Below are 24,819 nucleotides of genomic sequence, written 5' to 3'. Positions count from 1 at the left end.
GATATGTCTTCCTCCATTTTAGCAATATCTGATTTTGAGAGGCGTGGAAGTCCACTGTCTTCCAAGTATTGAGAAATTAGTGTATCTCTCGGCCCGGTTAAGCCGGAGGGACGAGTTTGTGGCGGGAGATTGTAAAAGTTTTCGTAAAAAGAGCGGAATTATTCCGCAATGAATCTCGGGTCATGAATCCTGTTATTTTGCTTATCTCTCATGAAGGGAATGTGTGAAGCTGCTTGAAGGTCTTTAAGGGCACGAGCGAGGAATTTACTACTTTTGTCACCGTGTTCGTAGTAGATTGCCCTATTGAAATAAATTGATCTCTTTGTTTTATTATTTAGTAAGTCTGTCAGGGTTTTCCTAGTTTGAGATAGTTCTTCAAATAAAGAGTGGGCCAGTGAGATTTTATGTTGTGCTTCCAGTTTAGAAATTTTGGAGACCAAATCGCCCACCAACCTCTCTTTTTCTTTTTTTTCCTCGCACCAAATTTGATAAACTCTCCCCTTACGACACTCTTGTGTGCTTCCCAAATTGTCATAGGGGACAATTCGGGGGAGGAATTCTCTTTAAAATAGTGTTCAATGGTCTTAACAATATCTTCTTTGATGTTTGGGTCGAGTAGTAGTGAGGGGTTCAGTCTCCAGTTAAAAGTTGGTTTGCAAGGGGTGTCTGAATTTATCGTGATTGAAATAGGCGCATGATCTGAAAATGCAATGTGTCCTATTTTGTCCTCTACTAGATCTGGTAAATCTCTTTGCGAAATCAAGAAAATATCTATTCTCGAGTACTTGTTGTGTGGAGCAGAGTAATGGGTGTAATCTTTTTCCAAGGGGTGTAATGCTCGCCAGGTATCTACCAAATTTAGGGATCTCAACTTATCTTTGATTTTTTTGAGTTTTTTATAGGCTATGCTTGTTTTGCCTGAGGATGTATCTCGTAACGGTTCAAGGGGTACATTGAAGTCCCCTCCTAATATAATACACCCAGAGGCAAAGCTTTTAAGTTCATCTATTAGTTTCGAGCAGAAGGTTACCTGAGCTTTGTTCGGAAAATACACGTTTGCAAGTGACAAGGGGCGTCCGTTCAAGGACCCCGCCAAGAAGATAAATCTCCCATCTGGGTCCGCTAATATTTTGTCTACAGTAAAAGCTGACTTCTTGCTAAGTAGAATGGCCACTCCCTTAGTTTTTGCCAGTGCATTGGATGCTGCATAAACTTTGGTGAAGTGTCTGTCAGTCAGTTTAGGAATGAGGTCACCTTTAAAATGCGTTTCTTGGATAAAAGCGATGTGCATTTTGCTTTTTCTTAGTTCTCCTAATAGTCTCCTCCTTTTCTCAGGGATATTGAGCCCGTTAGCGTTGAAGGAGACGATCAGGGGATCTTTACCCAAGTGGGAAAAGCCATTTTGAGGTCTCAGAAGTGGATGGGGGAGGGTGAAGGACAGATGAAAAAGAGAAGGAGTAGAATGAAAAGATAGATGTAAGAAAGAGGAAAAGACAAAATAATGACACGTTGACCAGAGAACGTCTCTGAGTCAACCAATAATTAGGCTATTAAAGATAATCAATTATCACAAAATAACAAAGTGCACAATGAAAGCCTGGTAGGAGCGCTGGAGGAAGCACAGCGCCTTGGGACCAAAGGTACCGGAAGTTCCTGTCGGTCAAGGTATACCCCGACCCACAGGAAGCGGCTTCTATATATAAAGCTAACTTAAAAGTGTGTAAAATAGTTCTACGGCTTGAACTTTGAAACATAGGCAGCTCGTGAAGACAGAAAATAAAACATGCTCAACTTGTGGTAAGATCAGGTCTATTGCCTTGGGTAGGAATTCAACAATGTTGACTGAAAGAACAATTGCCGAAATCCCACATAGGGATGTAGCTCTTCACAATAATCTAGGTATAGTAGTAGTCACAGTACCGCCATATCTGCACGGATGTCTAAATGTGGTAAGCGCTATAATTCCGGATTAAAGGGAATGAGGCAGTCTATGTGTCCTGACAAAGCTAGTCTGTGAAAGTTCCAAAGCGTATTAGTGGGTGAGAGCGTGAAAAATCCTTTTTGCAAAAATACCCGATAAGTATCGAAAGAGAGGCTTACCAGAATGATGATGGTCGTACGCCACCAGTGGGCACGCCTCAGTCCATCTCAAAGTGATCTCAATTCGAGGACCAAGGGAGAAAGAAACGCTCTAGGTTGAACAAACAAACATTAATTGCATATATATATATATGTCATTAGCAACCTTTCACCCTTCATTCCCTTTATAGCAAAAGAGCAAAAAAGGAAAAACTAGATGCCTCATGTTGGTGTGTGAAATTTGATGTTTAGCTGTGAGCAATTAGTTCTGGAGTTACAGTCAAAGCAACAGTGACATCTTGTGGTGAGAAAAAAGCATTGCCAATTAAAAATCTTAAGTCTTTCAAACCCATACATTATGGGATCAGGCAAGTACAGCAGATTTTTAATGTACCATCAGAGGAGGTCACCATGTTGAGATTCTTCAGTAATGATTTTAAATTCCTATTACAGGGACAACGTAAGCTGAGATTGGGCAACAACATGAACCCATAAATAGCCAACCGGGCCAACTATAGTGACAAAATGAGGAAGAGAATCAAACATGCATAATATCAGAGCTGCTCAAAACTTCTCATCCCTTGTTCTGGGTGTTTTGGGCGGTGAAGCAAAGGGAGCTTGCGGGTTCTTATTTTTCTTTTTGTTATTTCCTTTGGGATAAGGAGATCTGTGGGAGGATGTTGAAGGAGAGCTTTCGTAAGCATGGTGTGTAACTGGAGCTGCAGGCAATAGAAATTCGGCATACCAATCTGGTAGGTTGATGCAATCCATGCGCAAATTTGAACAAAAGGAGGATAGGTCATCAGGGGTTCTCAAAAGATAGTTCTTCCCTTGGAAGGTGGCTTGAAGTGCAAATGGGTATTTCCATTTATAAGTAATGTTCCTTTCCTTCAAAACTTCCAGCAGGGGTCGCAGTGCTCTTCTGTTTTTCAAAGTAATTGGGGAGAGATCTTGGAAAAGGAGAATTGGGGCCTCATTAAAGAGGATTTGATCACTTTGCCTTGCCTTAGCCAGAATCTCCTCTTTAAGTGTGTGGCTGGTTAAGCAAAAAATCACATCCCTTGGAGGCATTGAATCTGGGGCCCTCTGTCTAAGTGCCCTGTGTGCTCTATCCATTTCAATAGGCGACTCTGCGGGTCTTTCCAATAAGTTATTAAAAATGGATGTGAGAGCAGATCTGATATCTCCCCCTTCCACTGACTCAGGCAGACCTCTTAATCTTATATTATTTCTTCTGCCACGATTGTCCAGGTCCTCCAGATGTCTATTCATAGCGATTAAGTGCCCCGAATGAGTGCTAGCAACTTCTTCAAGCTTTTTAATCGCTTTGTCTCTATGTTTGCCCGCCTTCTCCACCCCCGCCATCTGATCAGTTAATCTGGCAATGTCTGCTTTTAGATCCGTTATGGCGACTGCAAAAGAACCCTTTATGTCGGCAGCTATGGCCATCATATCGTTAAATGTCAATTGTCTATCTCTGGGTGAAGCATCACTTACAGTGTCCTCAGAAGCAGAGATGGATTCGTTGTCGATTTCTTCTTCTTCATCAGAGGCCAGCCTCCTCGCCATCTTGCTGCCCACTGTATGTCTCCTGGTGAGCGCTTGGGCCTTAAAGATATCTGCGATAATCTTCCCCTGGGGAGCCTTAAGTGTCTTCAAATTTTTGGCCTGGGAGTTTGCCTTCACGATTCTGCCCATAATTCCGCAATATTTGTTAAGATCGGTGCCGTAGTACGTTTTCAGGGCCGCTGTGAGTCCGGAGCTCGGGTATGAGGCAGCCATCCACGATGCGCGCCAAGCCACGCCCCCCGGGGTTTTCACATCTAGTACTCTGTACTTATGTGGAACCCATATATTCCTATTTAATTGGGCTTCACTTAATATGTTTTATACCCCTACCCACTTTTTATCACTCTTTGTCTTGGTCCACTCAACCATTCGGGCTAAAACAGCCTTTTTCAACCAGGGTGCCCAGGCACCCTGGGTGCCTTGAGGTTTCTTCAGGAGTGCCTTGGCAAAATGCCTAAAAATTTAGCCCCAAAATTGTATACAAGGCGTATTGTGGATAAAGCTGCCGTTTAGTTACACAAAGCCACAAGTTTTCATTGGACACCATTACAACCTTCTTGAAGGCACCTTAGCTGAGTGATGGAGAAACATTCAGGGACAAGAGAAACATTGGAATACTAGTCAGAACCAGTTTTTATAAGTGTATTTGCTATGGAAGAATAAACACTGGGTGTCCTACTTGTGTGGATGTTGCTGTTTTATGCAAAACTAATAGAATTGTTTTTACATATTAGCATGCGGTGCTTCGAGACTGTCCATAATTTTTAAAGGGTGCCTTGACTGAAAAAAGGTTTAGAAACACTGGGCTAAAATTACAGCATCATAGTATATTTTAATGTCTGGCATGGCAAACTCCCTATAAACTTATATATCATTTTTTTATGTTTTAAAGTAAGTCTGAGGTAATTCTATTGGCATCATCTGGTATTTATTTAGAATTTTCAGGAGACTTACCATCTTTACTGTATTTATTTGTCTTATCCAGGAGAGTGGTCTTGTGGGTATTTTTTTAAGTTCTGATTTAATTTAATTTAGTAATGGGATCAATGTACTTGATATAAGTTCACTATAGAAAACAATAATTTTATTCCGAGGTAGTTTAACTCTGCCCCCCCCCCCCCCATAACAAAGGGAATTCTCTCTGTAGGGCTTACCCTTCTTCCTTATTGAAGCTGATATTTAAAATCTCTGACTTTGTGGGGTTGATCTTCAGGTTGGACAATAATCCATCTTTTTTCTTTCATTTTTCCTTTACTAAATTTGGCAGTGTGATTCTTGGATTTGTTACATAAAACAGGACATTATCTGCATACGCTGCCACTTTGTGTTCCTCGTCCCCAATCTTAACTCCTCCAATGTCTATGTTATTACGAATAGTTCCCAATAATGGCTCCAGTGCCTAAATGAACAGGAGGGGTGAGAGCAGGCATCCCTGTCTTACACCGTTGAACATTTCAAAGGGGGCGACAGACCTACATTGACCTTCACTGATGCTGTTGGGTGTTTATATAAAACTTTAATCCACCCAGTCATCTTAAGGGCCCATTCCTATTTCTTCGAATGTATTCATCATAAATCCCTCGTCTAACCTGTCAAATGCCTTTCCAGTGTCTATTGACAGAAATAGAGTGGGGATCTTCCCATTTTTCAATTTATTCAATAGGAGTAATATCCTTATACCATTATCTTTCCCCTCCCTTCCTGGAATAAATCCAGTCTGATCTGCATGGATCCATTCAGGCATCAATTCTTTCAATCTGGCAGTTAGTACTTTAGCATACAATTTTGTATCTACATTTACCAGTGCTATAGGTCTGTAACTAGAGCAGAGAGTTGCATCATTCCCTTCCTTAGGGATCACTGTAATATGCGCCAACAGGGATTCCTTCCTCATTTATTTTCCTTCTCCTAGCCCGTTCATATTTTAACATCATTTTGGCAATAATAATATTTTAAATGTTTTTAAATAACCTATTGTAAATCCGTCTGTGTCTGGGCGCTTACCTGCTGGTGTACTTTTTAATGCAGTGCTTATCTCTCTCTGTGTTATTATTGGTTCATCTAAAAATAGTAGCTTTTCCTCTGGTATTTTAGGAAGTTTTACTGCTCTTAAATACTCTTCAATTTCTTGTATTCTTATTTGTTTCCACCCTTGTGTGTCTTTTTGTCATACTGCGTATAGAGTGCTGTAATAGTTTTGAAAGACTCTGGCGAAATCTGTTGTTGAATACACGGTTTTCCCTTTTCAATTTTTGATTTTCACTACAAAATGTTTAGATTTTTTTTATTTGTTACTATTCTAGCTAAATATTTTCCAGGCTTATTTCCCCATTGATATCTGTTCTTGGCCGCTCTATTAAAGGCCATTCTTGCTTCTTGTTCCATTAGTTCTTTTAACTCGTCTATTTTTAATACTAGCTCGTGTTGTATCTCTATATCCGTTTTCTTTTTGTTTAATTGTTCCAGCTCATATATTTCTGTTTTTATTCTACTTATATTCCTGGTCCTCTCACTTTTTTCCTGGCTCCTTTCGGGGACCTCTGGAGTTTTGTTAAGCTGAAAATATTGTACTAGTTCTTTTTTTATTCTTTCTTCTGTTTCTCTGTCTTGTATTAATTCCTCATTTATTCTCCAGGTTTTTGTCTTGTCCCTACTTATAGACATTTTGAGCTTTAATGTTACTGATGCATGATCTCATTAAAACATTAGTTCTATGGACGAGTTTATTTTTATTTTATTTCATTTCAGGTACTTATATAGCGCTGTCAATTTATGCAGCACTTTACATATACATTGCACATTAAAATCAGTCCCTGCCCTCAAGAAGCTTACAATCTAAGGTCCCTAACTCACATTCATACATACATAGTAGGGCCAATTTTATACAGGATCCAATTAACCTACCAGCATGTCTTTGGAGTGTGGGAGGAAACCGGAGTACCCGGAGGAAACCCACGCAGGCACAGGGAGAATATGCAAACTCCAGGCAGGTAGCGTCGTGGTTGGGATTCGAACCAGCAACCCTCTTGCTGCTAGGTGAAAGTGCTAACCACTACACCACTGTGCCGCCCTAGTTTGTCACTGATTCCATCAATCTGTGCTCTACCATTATATAGTCCAGTCTTGGGTATGTCCCATGCACTGAGGAGTGGAAGGTATAATCCTTTATTTCAGGGTGTTGTACCCTCCATATATCTACAAGCTGACATTTATATAATTCCTTTTTTACCCTTCTAAGTTGGTGCTTCCCAGTCCTCAATGCCCGTGACGTACTGTCTACCCTTGGATGCATGCAGAAATTGAAGTCCCTCGCCAGAATTAATTTACCCTTTTTTAAAATCCTTCAACTTTCCCAAGATATCTTTCAGATAGCCTATCGGATTTCTATTTGGGCTATATACATTTGTATCTTGTGTCAAATGTGTCTCTTGTAAAAAGACTATGCTCGCTGCATAGCGTTTAACCTTCTTCAGTATATTATTCCTTTTTGCTTGGGTATTTAATTCCCTCTCAATATAAGTCAATCATTTTAATTCAGCCATATTGTCTTTTTTGCTCACTGCTCCTTACCCTCCCTCCCCCACAAGTAGGGAGGGAGGGATAAGGGGGATCCCTGACCCATAGTCTAGGAGTCGTACCCAAGACGAGGGAGAGAAATGTCACAAAATAGTTTTTTAAGCCTCTAGCTTGGTTTGTTCTACCCTGGCTCCTCCCTCTTCCCACCCACTTCCCTCACCCACCTCCCTGTCTCCCCATCCCACCCTCCCACCCCACCTCTCCTGTAATACCAAAGATCTTACATGTTAAAGTTTTGGACCAAACTTTGGTCTTTGAGGAGACTTCTACCTTCTCATCTCCACCACCTAGCTGTCTACTCCCTCTACTGGGGGTGATGCTCTGACTAGCGCGCTTTATGGGCCCACATCCCTGTCCCCCAGGGACAAAGATCCAGAGCTCGCCCAGTCTCCCAGAGAAACCATCTTCTCAACATAAATTTATCCTACCCCTCTCCTTACCAACCTCACGTGTCCTTGTTATCTCTTTTTTGTCCCATTCTTCTTAGGGACTAGTTGCCATTGGTGGGCTTCCAGTTGTTCCTTCTCTGCCCTCATATCTGACCAGCCAAGAATAATTAGCATTGGTAAGTCTAGTTTTTTACAGAACTCTTAAAGCTCCTCTGGGAATTTCAGCGTTACTATCCGACCCTCCTTACTGCCTACCAGGAATGCCGGAACACCCCAATTGTACTGGATTTCCTGTTTCTGCATCTGCTCCAAGAGGGGTTTAAGAAGTCTCCTTCTCTTTAATGTCTCTTGAGATATATTGGGGTTCTTCCTTAAGGTTCGGACCACCAGGGGATACCTCGTCAGAGCTCAGGGAACACACTTTGACAGAAACAAGCTGAGAGTCAAAACATGTTTAGTTTATTAAATGCCAAGCATGAGTATTTATACAGTACAGAACAAAAAGGACATCGTTTCAACATAAGGGTATGTGGTTTTAGCACAGGTGTTTCTTATGTTAAATATCTAACCTTGAGTTTCTTCTATTAAGTTTAATAATAAAAGTCCCGGAAGACAGTAGATAAGAAGTAGCGCTTGGGATTACAAACATATTAGTCACCTAACTAAAACATTCTGCAATTAAAACATTTACCAAAAGCTAATTTCAATATTTAAAATTTATATTATATTAACTCTTAAAGGGCCAGATATAGCTGCATATCCCTTCAAGATACATCTGCAAAGATCTGAAGACCTACACCTTTATGCTTCAGAGGACCACTGCCCCGTAAGTGACTCCATATTTGGGCTTTAACCTCAGAGTATTGAAACCTCACTATTATGTCCCTTGGGGTTTCCATTGGGACCCCTTGTGCTCTTCTAATCCTATGTGCCCTTTCTATTTTTAAGAGATATGAGGTTGTTCTATTTAGCAATGAATTAAAAAATCTTCTCATTGTTTCCATTAAATCTTCTCTTTGTGATGACTCTTGCGGGCGCGTATCCTCAGATTTTTGCTTCTATTTCGGTTTTCCTTTTCTTCCAGTTTATAGGCCATATTCTTTTGTTCTATCTTTAAGGCATTTATTTCTTCTTTGAGCTCTTTTATTACTTGTGTATGCTTGTTCAGTTTATTCTTTGTCTCTTCCACCCTTGCTAGCAACTGACACACGTCTTTATGTAATATTGCCATATCTCTCTTTAAGGACTCTTCTAGCTTTGCAAACATGTCCGCTATTTACAATGTTGTGGTTAACTTTGCTTCTTGATCTAATTCTTCTATATTTCCTATTTATATTTCACATTTATGTGACACGAGTCACTTTGGCTGGGGGGCTCTTGAAACCCTGATTACTTTAGAGAGATCAGGAAACTCCTTGTCCAGCTTTCCTGGCCCCTCTTATATGTAAGTCACCCTGTGTCTATTAGGGGCACAGGGTGACCAAGAACCCCAGTCGGGTCTGCACTAATCAGACTCGCTGTACAACCACATCGGACTCAGCATTTCCTGTTACCCCGTTTATCCTGGGTTCTATATGTGTGGTTTGTGTTGAAAGAGTGAAGGGCCTCTTTCACTTGGGACAATAATATTTCTGGACAATGTCCCTCAAGAGATATATAGAGATAGCAATTTGACTTTTCAGATTGCTAGAATATTGCAGGAGTTTCTCATAGACCCTTGCTAGATAGTGAGGTGGGGTGGGGTTTGATATTGTTAAGTACCTGTATTCCATTGTTCTATTGATTCTGTCTGTCTTAAGATCAACCTATTATGGGATGTATATGTGTATGTGGATTGGCTGCTAAGGGGGAGGGGGTTTGTCCTATAGTGTATATCTCTTTGTGCCTGTGTTTGAATAAACAGTTCTTATCCTGGAAGGTTCCTTAACCTGTACTAGCTAAGTTGTTGGCTAGCTTTGTATGGGGGCGGCTAGGATTTGACATCTATGTCCATGACTGCGAGTAAGCCGTATACTGACGGAAGACCACAAGTACAGTGCGGGTCGGAGGTTCCATTGCAACATTCATTTTCCATTTCTGCTTTTGACTGACTAGTCATACTCATGCTCATCTAAAAGTTCCTCTCTCTGCTTTTGTTGTTCCCTGTTCCTTCTCTCCCTCTAGTTCCAGGCTGTTTTTCTGTTTGTGGTTTATCCTGACTCTCTTCTTGAGTCATTTTTTTTAAATTGTCCCTGGGCTAGCGCTTACTTTGGGGGACTTTGCCACTGTACTTCCTTTAGCTGGTTTCCCTCTCATTGTTGCCATACTATATGTCTCTTCTTCCTCCTTAAATGTTCCTACTTTTAGCTATTATATCCAATTGGGTGTCAGTCTTTTTTAACTTTCGTTTTATGTGTTTAAGTAGTCCAGGCCCCCTTACTTCGGTCCCTTTACTGTTTTATGTCAGTTCTCCTGTTATTTTTTGATACGTGTCTATTTTCTTTATGGCAATAGCGTGCCCCCTCCTTATCCTCTTCTCATATGCAGTAAACACAGTTACAATAGTACATTAGTTCATGGTGTCCAATGTACACTGAGTAAAAACTTATAAATCACTTGTTCATTTGGTTCCGAACTGAAATTTGGAAATGTGAATATATCCTAATTTCCAAATTACAATAGAATAGAATTACAATAGTAACAGATATAAATTAATCTGAAATAACATAACAACATTTTCAATGAAATTCAAATTCGTATAGTTTTTGAATTGAATTTGAATTGTTTTAAAAATCAAATTCAAATTGAATTCACATTTCCAAAGAGAATAAAATATAATAGACAATAAAGGAATAGAATAGAATAGAATAGAAAAGAAAATAATTAAATATAATAGAGTAAAACAGAACAGAACAGAATAAAAAAAATGAATAAAACAGAAAATAAAGGGACAGAATAAAAAATATAATAGAATAGAATAGAATAAAACCATCTTCTGAAATTCGAATTTCAAAAATAATAAATTCAATTATAATAGAAAGAAAAGAATAGAATAGAATAAATGAATATAGTCATTTTTCAAAATTCAAAATTTGAATTTCAAATAGAATAAATGTGAATTTGAAAATAAAGGGATAGAATAGAACATATAATAGAATAGAATAACATAGAAAGAATATAGCCAGCTTCTTAAATTCGAATTTCAAATAGAATAAATACAAATATAATAGAAAAAATAGAATATAATAGAAAAGAATAGTCTATAAAAGAAAAGAATAGAATAGAATTGAAAAAAAACATAGAATAGAATGAATGTAACCATCTTCCAAAATTAAATTTTTTTGAATTTGAAGAGAATAGAATAGAAAATTAAATACAATAGAATAGAATAAACAATATAATCATATTCAGAAGTTAGAATTTCAAATAGAATACATTAAAATAGAATAGAAAAGAATAGAATATATTAAAAAAGAAAATAATAGAATATAAAAAAATAATAGAATAGAATGAATATAACCATCTTCCAAAATGTGAATTTTGAATAGAATAATATTTGAATTTGAATACAATAGAATAGAAAATAGAATGGTAGAAAAGAAAAGAATAGAATAGAGAAAAATAATAGAAAATAAAATAGAAAATAAAATAATAGAACAATATAACAATTTTCTGAAATACAAATTTCAAATAGAATAAATGTAAACTCGAATAGAATAGAAAATAATAGAATATAATAAAAAAAAGAAAAGAATATAATAAAATAGAATAAACAATATACCTGTGTTCCTGAAATTTGAGTTTCAAATAGAATAAATGTGAATTTGAATAGGAAATAACTTAATATAATAGAAAAGACAAGAAAAAAAAATAAAACAATAGAATCAAAAGAACATAACCATCCTCCAAAATTCAAATTTTGAATAGAATAGATTTGAGTTTGAAAACAATAGAATAGAAAATAGTAAAATAGAAAGAAAAGGATAGAATAAAATAAATAATAGAATAGAAAATAGAAAAAATAGAATAGAATAAACAATAGACCCATTTTCTGAAATTCTAATTTCAAATAGAATTAATGTGAATTTAAATAGAATAGAAAATAGAATAAAATAAAAATAGAATAGAAAAAAACAATAGAATAGAATAAAATAGAAAATAATGTAATCATCTTCAGAAAGTCGAATTTTAAATAGAATAAATTTGAATTAGAGCACAATAGAATATAAAAATAAAATACTAGAATAGAAAAGAATAGAATAAATAATAGAAAATTAAAATAATAGAAAGTAATGGAATAGAATAAACAATATGACAGTTTTCAGACATTTGAATTTCAAATAGAATAAATGTGAATTTGAATAGAATAGAAAAGAATGGAAAAAAATAAAAGAAAAGAATAAACAATGTAATCATTTTCCAAAATTTGAATTTCATATAGAAAAAATGCAAATATGAATAGAATAGAAAATAATAGAATATAATAGAAAAGAAAAGGAAACAAGAGACTAGTACGAAAATACCCATCTTTCAAAAATTTGAATTTCGAATAGAATAAATTTAAATTCAAATACACTAGAATAGAAAATAAAATAGTAGAATGGAAAAGAATAGAACAGAGTAAATAATAGAAAATAAAATAACAGAAAATAAAAGAAAGGAAAAGAAAAGAAAAGAAAAAAATGGATAGAATAGAATAAACAAATTTCAAACTTAAATAGAATAAATGTGAATTTGAATAAAATAGAAAATAAAATAGAATAGAGGAAAAAACAAAAGAATAGAATGGAATAGAAAGAATATAACCATCTTCCAAAATTTGAATTTCTAATAGAATAAATTTACATTTGAATAAAATTCGAATTGATTCAAATGTTATGATTTTGGTCGACTTGAGTTTAATTTGACCAAATTTTGGAAAATTCCAATCGATTTGAATTTGAATAAACAAACCAAATTAAGAAAACAAATTACACAAATTAAATGAATTTAACAAAAAATTGCTGCACATGTCTACTGTTCACCTATATGACCAGCGGCATGAACGGTCGGAACCCCGGTAAGAATGGTAAGCCCGAGAAACACCAGCAAGATATGGGAGGGAGGGGATGACCCCTCCCACTGCTGCTAAAAGCAATCCAGTGGCTAATCAGCTGCTCTGATTGCTTTTATAAGAAAGAGAATCGTCGGCCGGAAAACAAACGGTATCGGGGTTTTGGCTGCGAGTGTCACTCATAGCTCCAGTAAACAACTTCAAAGCCACCACCTTTATATATGTATTGTGGTCATGGCAGATAGGGGACAATGGCATAGTGAATGGATATATAGAGACCTCATAGCGTATGGGTTCATTTAATGGAAATAAAATATAGAGCAAAAGCAAATGGTTTCCCCCAACCTAACCTCCTAGTACTGTCATGGAACTTCTGGGAAAGCATGGAAGCAGATATCATAGAGAGAAGAGAGGTCAGAGTATACAGAGCTCATCTCAGCGCCTCAACAGAGCTTTACATATGGAACTTTTCTTAGCTTCACACTGGTCGTCATTCCATGACCGATCCTTTTTTACAATCTCTGCGCAGTTTTCATTGCCTCCTAGGTGGTTGGGCTCTCCTTTACGCCACAAACTGCAAAAAGAAGAAAAATGAGAGCGTCAAAATATTTCACTTTTGGGTCTCCTTCACACGGCCGGTTTCATGCAGCCACCAGATTCCAGCGGCTGGAATGACTGCGGCCTGCGAAGAGCAGAGGCCTCTCAGCCTATTCCAACTAATGAGAAGCTGACAGAAGACACCACTAAGTCCACCATAAAAAGACAACTAGTAAATGCAGCTTCATGGATCTCATCATGAACAATCATTTATTTTATATATACACACTGTGGAAAAAAATGAAAGGAACACATTGGAAACCAATCAGATATGAGTGGGGAAAAATGTCATGCTGGATATCTTTATGTAACGCTCCTGCGTTTCTTATATGGTGTGGATTTTCAGCTGCAGAAATAGTTCCACGTCAGTAGTCATGTAAGAGATATGCTGAGATACCATTCCCAACCTCAATGACTCATCATGTGTGGAAGGTCTTATTTCAGCCAGTAAATACACACAATTAGCAAGCTGGTTCCTAGAATGACTTTATGTATGTGGTAACACAATGATGAAGGTTGAGGGATAGGTTGAGTGGAGGTGGTAGGTGATAGACACTTGAAGGTGAGACAGTAGCAGATGGATGCAGGAAGGTTTAGCAATGTTGTATGGTAGCAGATGACAGAATAGCAGGTGGACATACAAAAGAGATCAACCCAGTGCAGAAAAGTAGCAGTAGTCTCAAGAGCTAGCAATCTAGTTATGCAGATGTGATAAACAGTCTTTACTATGCAGAGCTAGATAGTGTAAGCTTAGTATAAGTTTATAGAGAATTCCCCTGCGGGGTACTTAGCACTATTAGCGATACAGCCGAAGGGTGGTTCAGGAGAGGCGGATGATCCAATAGCGGGATACAGGGATCAGCGCAGCGAGGTTCCGTCAGCGAAGTAAGCTTGCAAGCATGGAAGCTTCAAGCAAGGTTAGCATCCAGGTAAGGGTGTTTGAACGAACACATGTGAGTGAGAACCGGCGCTTTAAATAGCCATCTAGTCCGGCGCTGGGTGATGACAGCTCCAGTCTTAAAGGTGTATGCGCACCTTTCCAAAAGTAAATGGTGGGGCGCATACACTTGTGGAAAGTGTAATTTAGGGTACCAAAGGTACCGGAACATTACACTTTACTGGTATGGACTGGGTAATGTTTTAGGATCTATACTGGTATGGACTGGGTAATGTGTTAGGATCTATACTGGTATGGACTGGGTAATGTGTTAGGATCTATACCGATATGGACTGGGTAATGTGTTAGGATCTATACTGGTGTGGATTAGGTAATATGTTAGGATATATACTTGTATGGACTGGTTAATATGATGAGATGATAAGACCTATACTGGTATGGACTGGGTAATGTGATAGGATCTATACTAGTATGGACTGGGTAATATGTTAGGATCTATACTGGTATGGACTGGGTAATGTGTTAGGATCTATACTGGTTTGGGCTGGGTAATATTTTAGGAGCTATACTGGTATGGACTGGGTAATGTGTTAGGATCTATACTGGGGTGGACTGGGTAATGTGTTAGGATCTATACTGGTATGCACTGGGCAATGTGTTAGGATCTATAATGGTATGGACTGGGTAATGTGCTTGGCTCTATACTGGTATGGCCTGGATAATGTGTTAGGTTGTTTACTGATATGGACTGGGTAATGTGTTAGGATCTATACTGGTGTGAATTAGTTAATGCCGTCTGTTGGTCTGCGACAGAAGTCCGCTTCAATTTGATTGAGCCTGATTGAATGCTGTTTCCTTTAGTCCATCTGGTAAGAGGCTGCATGTTTATACCTTCCTGGTGGTGGCTATACCGACAGCACGTTTTTTGATCTATCTTCACTGGGGGATCGTTTTTAGAACTTTGCATCTCCTTTGAGCGTGGCTAACTTATTTTGAATTTCTGATCATCCTTTACCAAGAGGACATTGTGTCTGCTGCTCATTTGTTCTTTATGGACCTTTTTTGCACTTTCTTTTAATACGTTTGATATTTTTATGTCCTAGCGCAATTTTTCTTGTACATTTTAGTTGCTATTTATTGGTGTTTCTATTGCTGCTTGGATCTATTCAATTCATACATTTCCAATTGTTTGTGACCATGGATATCTTCGAATTTAGGACATCATGTACCCTGAAAATGGAAGATATGTTCTCAGATGTCTCTATTCCATCTGGTAATATAGATGCCCTGTTTATGAGGTTGAAAAATGTATTAACTACCGAATTACATTTGAAATATGATATTGCATTTTTGGAGAGATACTTGGTTGAAAAAATTGTCCCTAGAAGCCTCCGTTGGGACTATGCTCCTCATAAGGAGGATCCTGAAACCACTGAGTGGCTCAAGTTCTTCAATGAGGCCGGCCTTTCTCTTGTTGATTTTCTTATCAAGAAGAAGAAAAGGAAGTTGATTGCCATCGATGATGAGATCACCGACCTCAAGGAGGCACTTGACAAATTTAAGGGACAAGATGAATATAATAAAAAATCCGATTCTTTAAGGAAGCATCTTGAAAAAGAGGATACTGATCAAAAACTAAAGAAAAGGAAAAAATACCTGAGAGACACAGGTGATTATAAACAGAATATGATTTTTAAATGGCAGGTTTCAGCTACTCCTGTAGCTGCTACTTCCATAGCCAATCCAACTCTCCTGCCTTCAAATCCCTCTGGAACCCCAAAACCTCCCACCAGGCCTCGGTTGCCCTCCGGGAGTGGTTTCCATAGGGGCCAATCCCCGAGAGGCACCAGGGGCTGGAGAGGTGTTCCCAACAATAGGAGGGGCAGGGGAAGAGGTAGCTATAATCAATATAACAGAGGTAACGCTGTTCCTTTATATAATCATTATGCCCCATTGGACACACATTATGATGAATGGGGTAATAGTAGATATATTACTCAGCATCCTCACGAAGCTACACATAGACCACCCCGCGAGGATCCGCCACATGCGAATCCGAGGTTGAATTACAGCGGATACGAGGCTAATGGGTATGGCTCTCATCAACAGGGAAGTAATCCTCCTCCTCCCTTTTTGGATACCCCAACTGGTCACCATTTTTTTCCCAGGGGAGGCTTCAAGTCCAAAAGAAATGGCGAACCAGGAGGGGGTGTAGAAGCGGGAGGAGGATCCGCACAAAAAAGGAGAAAAACGTAGATGACTCTGGTTTGTTCAATCTAAGTGGCACTTCTCTCTCTCTTGAAGAGAAATATGTGCTAAACCAAGGCCTTAAGTTTGCACCCCCCCCCCGCCCACTTAGCAAATTCGATGTCTTCGTTGATGTCCAGAAGTACATACGTAAACTTAACATTCAAAGATATTTGGTTACAAACCCTATGCGAAGCATCCAGAATTCTGGTGATCATTTTGTACACTCCAATTTTTCTAACGCCTCCCTTTTTAATCCCCCCGGCAATATAGCCCCTTCAGTGAGTGTGTTTAGAGATTTAGTGCTAAAGGATCTTGACACATTAAAAATTAAGAAACCCCAGTTGAATCAAACATACAAAAAGGGTTTAGAAATTTAAAAAAAACTAAATGACATCATAGTCCGCCTGGCAGACAAAGGGGGTGGCATCGTCATAAGTACTCAATCATACTTAGATGAGATGCAAAGAATCCTCGCAGATACATCCACTTATACTCCTCTTCCAGGCAATCCGAATCGTACTTACAAGAAAGAACTGTCCAAATTAGTTGATGTTGGGTACCAGTCATCCATTCTGACTAAGAAAGAGAAATATTTTTTGATCCCTTCGGCCCCAAGAATTCCAATTATGTATTATTTACCCAAAGTCCATAAAGACCCTGTTTGTCCCCCTGGCCGCCCAATAATTAGTGGCATTAATTCAGTTACATCAAGGGTTGGACAATACATTGACAAATTTTTACAACCCTTGCTAGTGAAGTCTCCTTCCTACCTTAAGGATTCGACTCAGGTCATCAATTTAGTACAGGATATTGAGTGGAGAGATGATTACATATTGGTAACAGCGGATGTATCATCCCTGTATACTATAATATCGCATACACATGGGTATGATGCTGTCCAATATTATCTGAATAAAGATTCTACTCTCCCTCCAGCACAACAGAAATTTATCTTGAATTTATTAGACTTTGCAATGAAACATAATTTTTTCTGGTTTCAAGGCAATTATTATTCGCAAAGCCGGGGAGTCGCAATGGGCGCGAAATTCGCGCCCAGTATGGCGAATTTATTTATGGCCAAGTGGGAGGAGGATGTCGTCTATGCCAACAGGAGACCCGAGTTAGTCTTCTGGAAGCGATATATACACGACGTCCTCCTCCTTTGGCATGGAGACATCTCTTCATTGGATGACTATATCTCATGGCTTAATGCTAATGACCGTGGCATTGTATTACAACATGAGTCTAGTGATAGACAGATCCATTTTCTAGATCTTAATATTAGGACAGATGGTGAGAGATTGGTCACTAGTACATTCTTTAAGGATTCAGACCGGAATGGATATATCAACATGTCAAGTTGCCATTATGGCCCTTGGTTGAATGCTATCCCTAAGGGCCAATTTTCGCGACTTAAACGAAATTGCACTCTGAGGGATGACTTCTTGAAAGAGGCCGATGTACTCAAATCCAGATTTCTGGAGAAGGGTTACTCCTCCGAATCTTTGGATTTGGCCTTGCAAGAGGTGGATGTGAGGGATAGGAACGAGATGCTAGCCCCGCGGCCGAAAAACTCTGATGCCACTTCAGATGGTTTCTCATTCAAGTTTTCTTTTTTCACCTCATTTTCTACCCAACATCATGCAGTCAAGAATATTATGAGGAAACATTGGGGTGTTCTCAGGAATGATAGAGTCTTGGGCCCCCTCCTGCCTGAGAGACCCCAAGTCACCTTTAGAGGGGTTCCTCCAGTTCGTTTACAGATTGCTCCTAATGTCGTTACCATACCAAAGAAACCAACATTCTTCAGTCAATTGAAAGGATTCTACCCTTGTAAAAGGTGTGCAGTATGCTCCACGAATTCACTTAAGAGTAGAAAGTACACCTCTTTCCAGTCTAATGTCACTTTAAGAAACTATGACATTGATCAATTTTTAACATGTGCTACTGAGAAGGTGGTGTATGTAATCACCTGCCCGTGCGGCCTACATTATATTGGCCGTACTGTGCGCGCTTTTCAAGTGCGCATGAAGGAACATATTGCTAATATACGAAAGGGATTCCCTAAACACAACCTTTCAAGGCATTATGACCTCGTTCATGATAGGAATCCCACTGGCACATCCTTTATGGCCATTCAACAGTTTTGCTCGCACTGGAGAGGTGACAATGTTAGGAGAGGTATTTCCCGTCTTGAGACAAAATGGATTTTTGATTTCAAATCTTATAGGCCCTTTGGCCTAAATGTGGACTGGGATATAAATTCGTTCATTAATAATAGTTGATTTGTGTATATTCCTTTAAAACTGTATTGTGTTATTGTACATTACATTGTTGTTGTATGTTTCTGATCCAATTGATTGGCCGGCCTCCCTCCCTCTCCCCTCTAGTTCTTTTATATAATTTATGATCCTTAAGAGAGTCAAGTTTTGGGTTCACCCAGCAACACTGCCCGTGTTTTACACATTATACATACTTGTGGGTATTTATATACTAATATAATTTTTGATCATTATCATTTAATGTTGCCCAATGATGTCACCCCGCCTGGAAGTGCTCCTATATGTAGTATATGGGGACAGAGAGTTATGGGCAGACCGACTGGACACTTCCTGTGAAGGACTGTGTCCTCCCATGTCTCGCTCTACGGCTCTGCTTGTTGTTTTTCCGGATACTTGTGAAGTAGTGACGACTTCCGGTACGGCGGAACGTCACTTCCGGTACGGCGGAGCGTCACTTCCGGCTACGATCTCCGGGCAGAGCGGTCTTTTCTTTGTTCCGCTCTTGCCCGTGCGCCACCTCGTATTTGGCAGCATAATAATGGGGCACTATTAAGGATTTTCATCATTCTTAATGGGCAAATCAGAGAGGAACTCCGGTATGGCGGAACGTCATTTCCGGTACCATTTCCGGGGCAGAGCAGCTAGTTTTGGCTTTACTCTCGCCAGATTACCATCTTATTTGGTTTATTCATTCATTTTTTCCATTGTGTACTATGGGGGTATTATTAATTTGTATATTTCCCATGTATTATCTTATAACTATTCACCTCATGACCTTTGACCTCCACTCATTTCCGGCATAACCCCTATATAAAACATTCGATTGATATCATGTGGCCACGCCCCCTGATGATGTCAAGTGTGACGAAACATGTTGGGAGGAGCCTAACCACATGATGCTGTTATGCTGCTGGAGGTCGGCCATGTTTTTGGATGAGAAACAGTTATACGTTTTTACTACATGTTTTTATCTTTGGATTTAATGTGAGTACCCTGTGTGCAGAGTTTTATCATATTTAATAAAGCCTTCATAAGGATGTCTGCGCAATGATATTCTCATTTCACTTTTATTACGAGGAACTACTTATCATGTTGGGTCCATTCCCTTGGACATACACCTCTGTATGATATATCTATGCTATCTGGCTGGAGCCGTCTGTTGGTCTGCGACAGAAGTCCGCTTCAATTTGATTGAGCCTGATTGAATGCTGTTTCCTTTAGTCCATCTGGTAAGAGGCTGCATGTTTATACCTTCCTGGTGGTGGCTATACCGACAGCACGTTTTTTGATTTATCTTCACTGGGGGATCGTTTTTAGAACTTTGCATCTCCTTTGAGCGCGGCTAACTTATTTTGAATATGTAGGATATATGCTGGTATGGACTGGTTAATATGATAAGATGATAAGATCTATACTGGTATGGACTGGGTAATGTGATAGGATCTATACTAGTATGGACTGGGTAATATGTTAGGATCTATACTGGTATGGACTGGGTAATGTGTTAGGATCTATACTGGTTTGGGCTGGGTAATATGTTAGGATCTATACTGGTATGGACTGGGTAATGTGTTAGGATCTATAGTGCTATGGACTGGGTAATGTGTTAGGATCTATGCTGATATGGACTGAGTAATGTGTTAGGATCTACACTGGGATGGACTGGGTAATATGTTAGGATCTAAACTGGTATGGGCTGGGTAATATGTTAGGGTCTATGGTATGGGATGGGTAATATGTTAGGATCTATACTGGTATGGACTGGGTAATGTTTTAGGATCTATACTGGTATGGACTGGGTAATGTGTCAGGATCTATACTGGTATGGACTGCGTAATGTGTTAGGAACCAAAGGATGCCACATTGTTTGATGGAAATGAAAATTATCACCCTACAGAGGGCTTAATTCAAAGCCCCCCCGAAAATCAAAGTGAAAAAACGATGCAGCAGGCCAGTCCATTTTCCTGAAATGTCATTACAGCAACTCAGAATGGTCCTCAGTAGTTTGTATGGCCCCCATGTGCTTGTATGGTTCGACCCGAACTTTGGGTGTTCGAAATGCGGCCGAATTCCGAACTTTTTGCGGTAAAAGTTCGGTATTCGGCCACCAGAACTGCCTAAAATGCAATGGGACAGGAACTGGGCTTTAAAAGCCCGGGATTGGCCCAGAAACGTCAACAAAAGCCAATGAGGGGGCAGGAGTCTGCTAGGAACGTGATTGGAGTGACTACGGGGACCAGAGGCCAATCAGGAGTGAATACGCCCCCCCCCCAGTATATAACATAGCCCCGCCTAACCCCTAGCACAGTGATACAGAGTCTGTTGAAGAGAGTGGAAGAATTTCTCTTACTCCTGCTTTGTTACACTACGTTTTCTGCATAGACGAGTGATTCTAAAGCTCCATATAAGCAGAAGAGCATTCAGCTTATAGCCAGTCAGTGTAGTTAGAAATACAGCGATTGTGCTGTTTGTTTGAGTTAGAAAAAAATAAAAATAAAGGGGCAGTGTCAGTCTTCTGCTGTATGGAGCTGTTCTTTTAGTGTGAGGAAAGGGATATCTACTGTAGTTAGGGTACTATATACCACAGTAGTTAGATTCAACAATCTAGTTTCTGTAGGGAAAGTAAAAGTGTCAGGGTTATGTGTAGTGAGCACGTTGCACTGCTGATATATCTACAGCAGGTATACGTGCTTGCTAGTCAGCAAAATACATTGCCTCAGTGACAACTTAACGCCTGTTCTTGTAAGCGTTAGGTCCACTGTGCAAAAGGCTTTGCTACTGTGCGTGACACGCTTCTGCTGTGCTGTATTCAGTGACAACTTTGGGTCGCATAGCAGTGTGCGTTTTTCACCGCACAGACTTGCCAAAGCCTCAGTGACAAATATGTCAGGTAGACCAAGGAAAGGCATACGTGGCCCTGCTGTGGAAAGGGGCACAGCTTCTAGGGTGTCTAGAGGCAGGGGTGGACGTGGTGGTCAGTCCTCAGCCAGGCCACCATTGCAATTGTTCTCCCGCAGTGGCCAAGCTATATGCCCACAGTACGTACAGAAGGTGGTGGACTATATTACCAAACCCTCATCATCGGCATCATCTGAAACTACAGTGACCCAGGCAGCGAAAAGTGGTCAGTCTTCTGCAGTTGGCAGAACAAATAAAGATGAGTCCATGTCCACCTCACGTCCTCCCTTAGACCCAACTTCAGACATGGCAGAGGAGTCAGCTGAGCTGTTTGACCACAGTGTCGGCCATCTACTCCAGCCTGATGCTCAGTCCTTTATGGAGTCAGATGTTGGGACTGAGGTTGAGGAGGAGGCAGAGCAAGCAAGAGGGGAGAGCAGATGGCCCGTTTCATCTAAGGCCGCACCTGTTGTCTCCCGGGCCACGCCTGATGCTCAGTCCTTTATGGAGTCTGATGTTGGATCTGAGGTTGAGGAGGAGGCAGTGCAAGCAAGAGGGGAGAGCAGACGGCCCACTCCATCTAAGGCCGCACCTGTTGTCTCCCGGGCCACTATACAAACCTCTTCTTGCTGGGCCTTTTTTGAGACATCTCATGCAGACCTAACAGTTGCGATCTGCAAGATTTGTCATAAGGGAATAAAATGTGGCAAAAATGTTCACCACCTGGGTACAAGCTGCCTAAACAGGCATTTGACAACCCACCACTTGGCCCGTTGGCAGGAGCATTTGAATAACCCACAAAAGGGCCAAAGATCGGTCAGTAGGCCTCCTAGTCCTCCTCACGCTCCTCCTCGTGCTCCACCTGCACATCAGTCTGTCCCTGCTATAGTCACTCGTCACCTGTTGGCAGCCTCCACTGACAGGGATGATGATATAGCAGGCAGTGTCGCATCTACCTCCAGCACACCACCAGCTGTAACATCTAGATGCCAAATTTCGATTCCACACATGCTGGAACGAAAATAAATGTATACTCCCCGCCACCCACATGCCCAGCGTCTAAACAGTAGTTTGGCAAAACTACTGGCTCTGCAACTGTTACCATTTAATCTGGTAGAGTTTGCTCCCTTCCGTGACTTTGCAAAATGTGCAGTTCCACAGTGGCAGGTGCCAAGTCGGCATTACTTTGCCCATAAGGCCCTGCCATCCCTATACCAACATGTGGAAGGCAATGTAGTGTCGTCCCTGGCCAAGTCAGTCAGCCGTAAGATACACCTTACGGCTGACACTTGGTCAAGCAAACATGGGCAGGGACGGTACATTTCTGTCACTGCTCATTGGGTGACACTGCTTGCCAGCGGAAGGGATTGTAGCCAGAGCTCAGTGCTGCAGCCAGTATTGCCCCCACGTCTGCAAACAGCTGGTGGTGTCGCTGATCCGGGTAGGTCGATCACTTCTACCCCCTCCTGCTCCTCCTCCTCATCCTCTTCCATGCCCTCCTCTGCAGCATGGTCCTTTGAATATGATGAGGTACCACGTAAGCGTTCAAAGGGCTATTCTATGTCTCAGGCCAAAAGGTGTCATGCAGTGCTGCAGCTTGTGTGTCTAGGGGACATGCAGCACACTGCCCCTGAGATTCTCGGGGCTCTGCAGGCACAGGCCCAGAGGTGGTTGACACCACGCCAGCTGCAGCCAGGAATGGTGGTTACCGATAATGGGACAAACCTCCTGGCCGCCCTTCGGCAGGGAAAGTTGACCCATGTGCCATGCCTGGCGCATGTCCTGAATCTCGTGGTACAGCAGTTTTTGAACTCGTACCCGGGAATGCAGGATGTGCTAAGGATGGCAAGAAGGGTGTGCAGTCCCTTCAGGCGGTCATACAGTGCCACTGCACGTTTGGCCGAAGTGCAGCGCAAGTTTCACCTGCCGGTACACCGCCTCGTCTGTGACATGCCCACCCCCTGGAACTCCACCTTGGCTTTGCTGCAGCGCCTGTACACGCAGCAGAGGGCCCTCAATGAATATATCTGCGAGTATCGCACCAGCACTGGCTCAGCGCGCCTGGGCTTCCTTTCGCCACGGCAGTGGCTTTTGAGTAAGGATGCATGCGCTGTCCTCTCGCCATTTGAGGAGGCCCCAAGGATGGTCAACCGGGACAGCGCATGCATCAGTGAGACCCTACCGGTACTGATTTTGTTGGAGCACACTCTGCATGGCATTGTGGAGAGGGCACTGGAGGCAGAGCAGCAGGAGGAAGAGGAGGACTTCCTTGCCTCTCAAGTCCCCCTTTATCCTGAGAATCCTGACCCCATTATGCCTAGCTCCCAGAGGCCCGAGCAGGATCCAGGGGTGGAAGAGGAGGAGGACGATTCTTCGGGAACTTTTGCAGGCTTTTAGGAGGAGGAGGAGGAGGAAGACATGCGGCAATCTGCCAAGCCTAGTTTGACTCCCTCCGGACACTTTGGAGTAGTACGTGGCTGGGAGGAGGAGAAGCACGTTCAAGATAATGTCATTTTGAGTGACCCCGAGGAGTCAGCTTCTGAGGCCTTTGCTAATTTGCGACGCATGGCAAACATCATGCTTCAGAGCCTGCGAAAGGACCCCAGAATCAAGGCCATTAAAGAGACTAAATAAATAATATTGCTGCGCCAAGTGAATAAATCAATCCATATATATAAAAAAATATTTTGTGACCAAATCTTAGCTAAATCAATCTAAATCAATCCATAAACTGTGATGCCAAGTGGTAAAATCAAAACGTAAACCGGGAGGATAATAATAATAATAATAATAATAGTCCCAATTCACAGTGAAAAAAGTGACACGGTAGTAACTGAAACAATCTTCATCCGTGAACGTGATCAAAGGTGCTGCATGCTTCACTCCAAGTGCTCCTGGTGACTAGTGTAATGCCCCATACACACGTGCAGATTATCTGCAGACTTTTGTCTTCAGATTTACCTTTTCTATGTAGTGCAAGGGCCTGCCGGATTGCATACAAATTGAAAGTGTTTAGGTTTGACCTCATATTATATGGTTTTGGTAAGTCTGCAGACAAAAGTCTTCAGATAATCTGCACGTGTGTATGGGGCATAAGATTAGCAGCTCACCTTAGAGACAGACTCCTGAGAGTCAAATACACTCTGGCATAATCACAGTCGCCTGGTACGCCTTCCTATCACCACCTTCAGATACTCTCTCCAGGCATATAAGGCATCCGGTGTGGAAAAAAAAAAGAGATCTAGTGCT

The sequence above is a fragment of the Pelophylax lessonae genome (genome assembly GCF_965119305.1).
Source record: "Pelophylax lessonae genome assembly, chromosome: 4".
NCBI classification, from domain to species: Eukaryota; Metazoa; Chordata; class Amphibia; order Anura; family Ranidae; genus Pelophylax; species Pelophylax lessonae.
The sequence above is the reverse complement of the archived record's forward strand: the minus strand, read 5'-3'. Positions refer to the sequence as shown.